Source organism: Papilio xuthus, unplaced genomic scaffold (assembly GCF_000836235.2).
Source record: "Papilio xuthus unplaced genomic scaffold, Pxut_1.1 DF825946.1, whole genome shotgun sequence".
Classification (NCBI taxonomy): Eukaryota; Metazoa; Arthropoda; class Insecta; order Lepidoptera; family Papilionidae; genus Papilio; species Papilio xuthus.
Window position 1 is genome coordinate 728254 of NW_013532703.1, and position 9725 is coordinate 737978.

The 9725-nt window shown below is 33.9% G+C and overlaps 1 long non-coding RNA gene across 1 annotated transcript in view; it reads right to left on the reverse strand.

Annotated features, from left to right (window-relative positions):
* Positions 1 to 2846: 2846 nt before the first annotated feature.
* The window catches only part of LOC106124179 (uncharacterized), a 36937-nt gene continuing 30058 nt past the window's right edge, over positions 2847 to 9725 (reverse strand). The window contains exon 3 of the long non-coding RNA XR_001228188.1: positions 2847 to 3019. This is a non-coding gene — a long non-coding RNA (uncharacterized LOC106124179). The remainder of the gene's footprint in view (positions 3020 to 9725) is intronic.

Below are 9725 nucleotides of genomic sequence, written 5' to 3' on the forward strand. Positions count from 1 at the left end.
ACGTTAAAAACCTTTGGCCAAGGATAACAATGAAATACTGCGTCTAGGTTTATAATAAAGGTTTACGATTAAAACAAAATTAATATTAATTAAAATAAATTCTAGTCCCAGTATATTTCTTTAAAAGTAGGTTGCTGAGTCAAAATCCTCGTTTAAAACATGTTATCTCTGTTTTGTCCAAGATTACAGTCATACTATGTTTTAATTTGATCTCAGAAACCCACAATAGTTTCAGTGTTCTTATTTTATTAGATCCTTAAAACTATCCTCAGTTACTAGATGGCGCTGAGTGATTTGTCACAATTAGTAATAAAATTGTTGCTTTGATATTTTCTAAGCACAGATGTGCTGTACAAATGTACAGTAACTCCTTTTAGTAATTTTTTTCTTAGGTCCATTTTAAAGGTAAAATTTGACTACTTAGAAATATTTCTTTATTTTCTATTCTTCCAAACGAGAGCGCTCGATTTCATACATTATTTTGTCTTAGTTTGCATTTATTTCTAACTAATATTATAAACGCGAATGTATTTAAGTTTTGATGGATCTCCTTAAAATTTGGCAAAGAACACGTAGGCTACTAATTAAGTTTTTTTTTAATTTCGCGCGGTTGGTGTCGCGCGCGACGGTTAGTTTATGTGTATATTAAGAAGTAATAATAGTAATACTTAGATGAGTGAAATTGAGATATTTTTAGCTATCTCTTTCTGCCTCGATGAGCTAAATATAAAAGAGTATTCATACAAACTCATTAAAATAAGAGCTTAAGCGAAGAAAGTTGAATGCAAAAGTTGGAAATGACAATACATTCGACATTTGTAGCAAAAGTCAAAGTTCAACTGTATCAGGTTATTTTTTATCAAGAACGCTGTACACGGACCGCTTCCAGCATATACGGTCAGCGTATTTTCGTGAAGATTGTAAATTGTGATCCGTGTATAGTACGATGTCAACTGCAGATTGCCCAAAGCCGCTTGTAGTCGACCGTGTATGGCATGCTTTAAGCGTGGTTTGGTAAAACAAAGTTTCAATTACGTAGAATTAATTCGAAATAGGTAAAAGTTCAAATAACTGACTGGTTGAGTTTCAAATTATATTTATTTATGAATAAAATATTTTTATCTAGAATTTTCAGTTCTAGTGTTTACTTTATACAGCCCTGGATACTTCGTGTCAATCAATTTCATTTTTATTTCAAATATAGTTCCATTTTCAAATAAATTTTATTTGATTAAAATATACACTCCGGTGCACTTCTGTTTTAGTTTTTTTTTTAAACATACTGTATATGAGTTAATATAAAGGCCTGTTCTATGTCCACGTAAGTCCCTGACAAAATATTTGTAACCTATTTGTCAAATAAAGTCATTAGCGTTTCTCAATCTCACTCACATAATACTGCCTATCCAGATATTATACGTTAGTTATCCAGCACTTTATTTGGTCATTTTAAAACAGGTCCTTAGTTTTAAGCTTTGTTTATCCAGTGTCCCACGGTAGTTCTAGATATGAAATGTGTTCGTTATTCGCCACAATTCCTACATATAATAGTAATGGTCTAGACATATTTTTTAACAAATTCTTATCTTGGATATGTTGTTCAATTGTACTTTTAATCATCATCAGCTCCCTATACGTCTACACTGAAGGTCTCGGAGCCTATCTTAAGTTAGGGATGACTAGGCCGAAGTCAACATTCATCATCATTCACACATATCTTTGAATTTCTTCTCAGACATGTGCAGGTTGCATTACGATATTTTCCTTCATCGTAAGAACGTCGGATAAATGTACATATGTGAATCGAAAAACACATTGGTACACGGCGGGATTCGAACCCAGGACCTGCAGATTGCTAGTCAAGTGCTTGATCACTGAGCCACCGACGCTCCCATGTCCACATTGTCCTGTCTTTATCTATTTCATCTTATATCCTATATAAAGACGGCAACTCAAACTTATTATATTAGATATGGAGGTCACTTGAACATTACGTGTCTAGTGAAAGTTTTAGTTTTTATAATCTTAAGTTATGAACTAGGATTTGACGTTTTCTTCATATTATATTTCGACTACTGTATGAGTAAAAGAAACACATTAGTAGGTTATAAACTTTATTAAACGTATCAGACAATTTCACAAAAAAGTTTAAAAATAAGAAGTTTGTATACAAATAAAATCGAATTATTTATTTACTCAAACATTTACATCCTAAAAATATTACATAAACACAAAAGAATCTTCTCTTCGTTTCTTTTTTCTTCTTAACCGACGCTGTTATACATGACATGCCCTTATCAGTTCTCCGTCCAGTAGTATAAACACACGGGGCAAGAAGAATGACAAGGGCGCGTCATAGTATACTGTATTACATTCTTCCTTTCTTCTTAATTCTTCTTACTTCTGTATACTTCTTCTCTACTTCATCGTCGCTGAACATATTCCTGCATTCTATATGTGACAGTACAATATAAAATGCAGAAAATGATACATAATATTGAAACATCAGGTTGTCTGGAAACTAAGAAATTATATCCTCTTTGCTTATCTCCTTCTCGTCCTTTTCTTATTACAAAAGAATTGGTAGGGAAAATGGATTAGAATTGGCCTCCGGAATACAAAAACATCGGACGAAATGCTAGTTTATGTCGCAAGTAACGCGTCTTCTATGTGATCGTGGTTACATCGGGGCTATTCGTTCAGCAAATACTGGTGACGGTATCACTATTAAATTTATCTTACTAATACTGTAAATGTGAATGTTTGAACGTATGTTTGTTACTCAATCATACAGGAACGATTCCTATTAAGTTTATACATGGTAAAGACATATAACTACAATATAACATACAATATAACATACAATATAGAATTATTTTCAAGAGACATCTACATTTATCCCCTTCCTCTTGAATATAGTATAGCTTACAAACCATAAAATTTTTGTAGACATAAGTTTATTTTTTTACAGATGAAACGTAACAGCGAATTTATTTCTCCATCTACGTAGCTGAAGGACCTGAAACAAAAGAAAGTAATATTAATAAAAGACTACATTTAGTTTCATTTCTAGAATTAACAATAACAAAAATTATGCACATAAACCCAGAGATGGTGAATCGTTGGCACGGATAGAAAATGATCTAGTTTCGAGCGACAGTCAGTCGCAAATATGGACGTGTTTAGAATACTAAGCCATATTGGATTATTCATACTCTATGAGTAAATTACATATGTACTTGATTACTGACGCACTATACTCGACGTCAAAATTATAATAAGTAATACATAAAAATTGCATTTTTGCAATTAGCTTTCTGTTTCTTATTGTTTGTATTCAAATTATTCTATCTTTCTTAGAATAAGCTGCTATTTTGCAATGTTTAAGAAAGAAACTAGACTCGAAAAATCATAACGAGGTATTCATTTTTCCTCATTGCAAAAAAATAGCAAATGTGGCATACTGTTGTGTTACTGTGTTTTAAAATTCAAATTAGTCAACATAATATGACACTAGCCGTTCTGGAGATACTTTCCAACATCCATCCCTCCATCAACGTATTCGCATTTATAATACTAGTAAGATACAATCCAATGGAGAGGCATTAGAAGAACTTTAAAGATACTAAAGTTAGAATTACTAGAGTTTAGGTATTAAAAGAGAAATGTTAAATGCATTTAACTGGTTCTATTCTTACAAATCTATAAACGTAGTTCGTTTTAAAACAATCGAATGAGGTCGTAAATAAAAATGTCTGAGAGTGCAAACCGCGCTGTCGCCAGCAGCCGCCAGGGCTGGCAAACCATTTGTTACATTACAACGTGGACGTAATGAGTCGGACGTTGTAGATGCTCGTAGCACGCCCGATCAGGCCCGCATTGACCGCCCATGCTTCGCTTTAAACACACAAATAGACTCAGATATTGAAAAACAAATTGTTCGAACAAAAGTTTGTTGGAAAATTATTACAAGAGAAATGTAGAAGCAGGACTGTGCGATTTAAATGTCGCGGAAAATGTATTATAACACTAGCTGTCGCTCGCGACTCCGTCCGCAAGGAATTAAAAATTAAAACATTATTAGGAGCCTATGTGTTCTTCCAGACTATGTTCAATAGGTGTACCAAGGCATCGAGATCCGTTCAGCCGTTATGTAGATATCTTTATACAAACATCCATCCATCTAAAGTAAGATAGTAAGAAATAAGAAGTAAGACGACATAAAAATAAGTAAAAATTAAATTCCATAAGCACAACCTAGATTTAGTATTACGTAATCCACCTTTGTCTGCATCAAGTTTAAAAAAAGGTTTTATATCGGTCAGAATATTTCATTGTAAAGTTCTTAAAAGCCGTTGAAAAGAAATTAGCTACCATTATGTGTGTAACAAAGCGGGCACTATTGCTTGCTATAGCTCTGGTAGACATCTCATCACTGAAGCGTTGTCATTAACGAAACGTATAATGCATCTGTTTTAAAGCGATACAGCGTGGATAGCACTTACGATTTGCATTTTCCGGAGACAACCCGGCCGTCGAGTGCTCCCTCACGTGCAACCGAGAGCAACTCCAAACGTTTGCAAATATTTTAACATTTTTATATAAGAAACTGCAATGTTTTATAGACTTGACAGTAATTTTTGTCTCTTATCCTGGATTTCCTTTCTGTCTTTAAAAAAAAATTGATGAATATTCACGTATTTTCACGGCATCACCAGAGTAACTAGAATAATATTTTAAGAATCTTTAGGACAAAAGTTACGTCTTTACCAAAGTCCTCTTTCTATACCTTTTTAAATTTGTGGATTCGACATCAAAGACATAAATCGTTTCATACTATACTAATTGAATCGTTCAAAACATTTATTGTTTATTGGAACATATAGTACTTAATTAAATATAATCTTTCGAAGGATGAAAAGAATAGTAAAAGTACATATACTAAAAATAAATACAATTCTAAATATAGACGATATCAACGCCTTATTAAAACGTAAAATATCACAATTCCAGGAATCGATTCACTCGCAAGCACTAAAGCGTTGAATATTCACGCCATAATGAAACTTGTAGTGAGTTGTTAAAACACATCATAAATAAAGTCGTCATGCAGACTCGCGAGATGCTGGGGGAGGAGACCTCCCCTTCTCCCCTCCACTCCCTGGTGGGGGGACGTTATGATTAGATTGCATCATATAGTGTGTACGCGATGGAGTCTATGTATGTCGAACAGTACATCTGTAATGAAATCATTTGCTAGCGATATTGAGACTGTGGCTTTAACTAGATAAAATAGTTACAAATAAATTTCTATAACAATTTCTCGTTTGATTTATATGTAAAATACTGAATTTAATAATTAAATATTACTATAGTTAAGTTTGATATGAAGTAATACGTATCCACAGGTTTGATTTTAATTTGACACAAGTGAAGATTTTTAGCAACCAATGAAGCCTTTTCTTGAAATGGATGAGGAGGAGAGGTCAATTTTGCAGAGGCGGGGACGCAAAAGATAGGGTAATATCCCCTTTCTCTCAAATTACCAATAAAAAGTTTTGGGTTCTAATTTGTAATTTCTATACATAAATCAAATATCGTAGGAGTCTTCAATAAAAAAGTGATTTTCTTTTTCGAAAACATACACAAGTTTATTTTGTCCAATGTAACCTTTGGTTGCTAAAAAAAAAATCGTCACCCAAGCAACCAACGGTCCGTGCTAGTTGCGACGAGTGTGCCAAATGGACCCCGGTCAGATTTATGCCCCTCGGCGAACGGTTGCCACATAATGGTCCGTCAATACCACGACTTAATCGACCACACCTAAAACATACCCACGGTCGTTTAAATTGACTATTAATACAACGTTTCTTTGTTTTTTTTTAACTAGCCATCGCCCGCGACATCGTCTGTGCGGAATTTAAAAAACTCAATTATTAGCCTATGTGTTCTTCCAGACCACGTTCTACATCTATGCCAAAGTTCAGCAAGATCCCTGCAGCCGTTCTAAAGATACCTCGGTGTTCCCGCTGCTCGTTTGCCCCCTTCTGTTATAAAAAAAAAGAAACAAACATGCATCCATCTAAACATACGCATTTACGGTATTAGTAAGATAGTAAGATTTGATTAATAGTATCGTTGAAAATATTCTGTTTACACAAAAAAGGATATCTGTTTTAGTATAATATAATAGATTTAGACATTTAGTAATTACAATCCTTAGGCGCGAATGGCGCACTTGCATTGCAAAGTCAAGTGTCAGAATGATTAGTGAGGGGACATAGATGTCGACATTTTAGTAAGGCTAGTGTTGTGCTGTACACCGGCACAGTGTCGGATTTGCTTTCTAACAGTAGTAACCAGTAGTTGACTACGATATTCAACTAATTTTAGTATAAATTTAAAATTCATAAAACAAAATATCTCCCTATATCTGTAACGTTTAATGCTTGCGAATTCCAACATAAAAAACGTATTCACACTTGTGTATTTGGGTCATAAAAGGCTTTGCTATGGATTACAATACATGCCTTCTACTTCACTGAACAGATTTCAACTCGAGGGAAGAAAGTGGTGTGGATTTTACGGATTCTACTACTTCAGGGGATTTACGTTGTAAAATACTATGTCCAACATATAACATCTAAGTAGATTTTGACCAAAATGACTTTTCGTGCTTTTCAAACTTAAAACAAGATCTGATCAAATGCGAAAGTTTAGATGTATGAAAAACGGCTCAACCTAGATGAAATTTAACATAGTTGTAGGACATAATCTGGAAGTACAGAGGCTATACTTATTTTATTTTTTAATGCCGCGCAGACAGATTCGCGGGCGACAGCTAGTTATGTATAAATGATATAGCAATTGCATTAAGTTAACCGAGTGGTTTAAATTAGATATGCAGGTGTGTACAGCGGTTAACTGACCAGTAATTAACAGTTTGATTAAGATAATGTTTGTGTTAACTCTGTAATGAATATGCATCTAACGTTACTCGTCTTCACAATGGGATTTGTGAGGCAACAGACAAGATCTATCGTAACGCCGTGTTTACATTAAGCCAGTACAGTAGGACAGTAGCGCTGGTCTGCCATGGACTTAGTGACTCCAGTTATTGTTTACATAATGTCAGTTGTATGTTTTATATTAGAATAGCTGTCGACCGCGACACCTTTTTCTTTGTCTCACCTTTTAAACCTTCCCTAGACCTCCACGAACATTTCAAGACCAAGATAAGATAAATACGTTCAGCTGTCGAGTTTTAGCGAGACTAACGAACAGCAATTGATTTAATATATATAGAAGAAGATATAAAACAAGTTGCCATCCTTTTCACTCGCATAGAAAAAACAAAGATTATAATATATTTCTAAACAGATGTTTCAGCAATGGAAATGGGTAATTGTGTTTTGTTGTAGCATTGAAAATTGTGTAACGAGAGAAAATCTAAGTGGTATCGTGGGCCGTTTAATAAGCCGCCTATTAATAATATAAGGTGACACGGGCGGGTCATAAGAGGTCATTAATAGGTCGCAATGACCGCTGAGAGGTCGTTACGAGGCACACAATGCGTCTAAATCAATTTTTAATTTCGCTCACTTAGCAATATATCGATATAATTTTGTTGTGGGAATATGTTCAATTGAGAATTTTTAAGTTGCCGAAACATGTGTAAAAAAAAACTGACATTGAATTTTAATATTTTGAACTCGGACATTGCGAAGTTATGACTATCTTTATTGATTTGAGAGTTATGACGTCACAACACGTCACGGGTTCGTCACGTTCTTATTTGGAACGCATTGTAGTGCCCACATGAATAGCATGTACCCTAATATACAGGATGTTTATTCCGCGCACGACACACTGACAAGGGTGTAGGTTCAAATATTTTACGAGACAAAAAAAAACAAGAATTGTCATTCACAGAAAAGAAAAGTGAGAACGATATTTCTTTACCAAACTATTCAAAAGAGTCTTAACCTAACTAATATCGGAAGTATTTAATATAACATTAGTAAGATTAGCTGTCGCCTGCGACTCCGTGCGCGTTGAATTAAAGAAAACTTAATTATTGGCCAATGTATTCTTCCAGACTATGTTCTACATCTATGCCAAATTTAAGCGAGATCTATGCATTCGTTCTGGAGATACCTTCTTACATACATCCAAACAATAGTATTCAAATATAGTACAAGAAAAGAAAAAAAAACATGGACGTGTACTAAACAGATTTGCTTTTACATTCTGTTTATCAAAGTACTGGCAATAAAAATCCAAAATTACTACGAAATGCCATACATTAAAATGCATTTAGAAGATATTATAAAAGTGGTATCGATAATGTGGTCATAAGAAGGAGAATCTATCAAACGATATGAATCAATACGAACCCTCAACCCCACATAAACAGTTAACGTAATGATTATGATGCCATCTTGTAATCGAAATGAATTTTATAGCCAATAATGATTTTGCGTAAAATACATACGGAAACACTTAAACATTTAGGCAAACATCTTTCTATACATATAAAAGAAAGTCGTGTTAGTTACACTATTTATAACTCAAGAACGGCTTTACCGATATGACTGAAAATTGCCGAGGTAGCTTAGAGCCAGGAGACGGACAAAGGATAATATTTATTCATTTTTTTTTCGAATTTATGCCTTGAAGAGCTGCTTTTTATTTAACATATCTATATATTAAGTTTTTATATATCCACGCGGACGGAGTCGCGGAAGACAGCTAGTATTTATAAAATTGAGTTTGTATATGTACTAACCGTCGCCTGAATATCGGAATCGTAATAAAAAAACTTAATAAGTAACCTATATGTTCTTTCAGACTATGATCTACATCTGTACCAAATATCATCAAAATCCATTGAGCCGTTCCTGATATACTTTGGAAGAAACATCCATCCGTCTAAACTTTTACATTTATAATATTAGTAAATGTTTTTATGGTCTGTGTTTATAAACTAAGGGACCACAGAGTAAACTTAAAAACTTATGGACTTTTAGTACTGCTGACTAATCGATTTTTTTTAAATAAAATTGAAATTAGGGTTTGACATTAAGATGTCATAAAAATCATTTCTTCAGATAAATATTTCCGTGATATAAGCCTACAATAGTTACATAAGTGCAATGCCTACATTGGCTGGCTAGGTACTAGCTGGTCTGAGAACACGACATGTGATGATTGCATATGGCGTAGTAGTGCTGGACTACGGCTTGTTCATCATGATTTATGTAGGCCGGAGAACGCATGCAAATCCCAACTGCCCACTAACATAACTATTACGTAGAATGTACAAGGACTTCAATATAAAATATGTAAAATATAAAGCAACAATATAATTTTATTTGAATTCAGACATATGCCTGTATTTTGAGAATTAAATATTGAATCTTACCAATACAAATGCAAAAGTTTAGATAGATGTTTGTTAGAAGGTATCTTCAGAACGGCTGCATGGATCTTACAAAAAATGACAGGACATAGCCTAAAGAACACAGACTACCAGGAGTAGGGGGCGACAGCTAGTTGTTTAATTAAATTAATTCTTAACACAAGCCACAACAAGTAACAAACATCTATGAAATTTAATTTGATAAAAAAAATAATATAAGGAATCTCCATGTATCTCGTAGTTCCAAGTGTTTAGGGGTATAAATAGATGGCGCTGGCCGCGTGTAGCGGACATGTTTATTGCG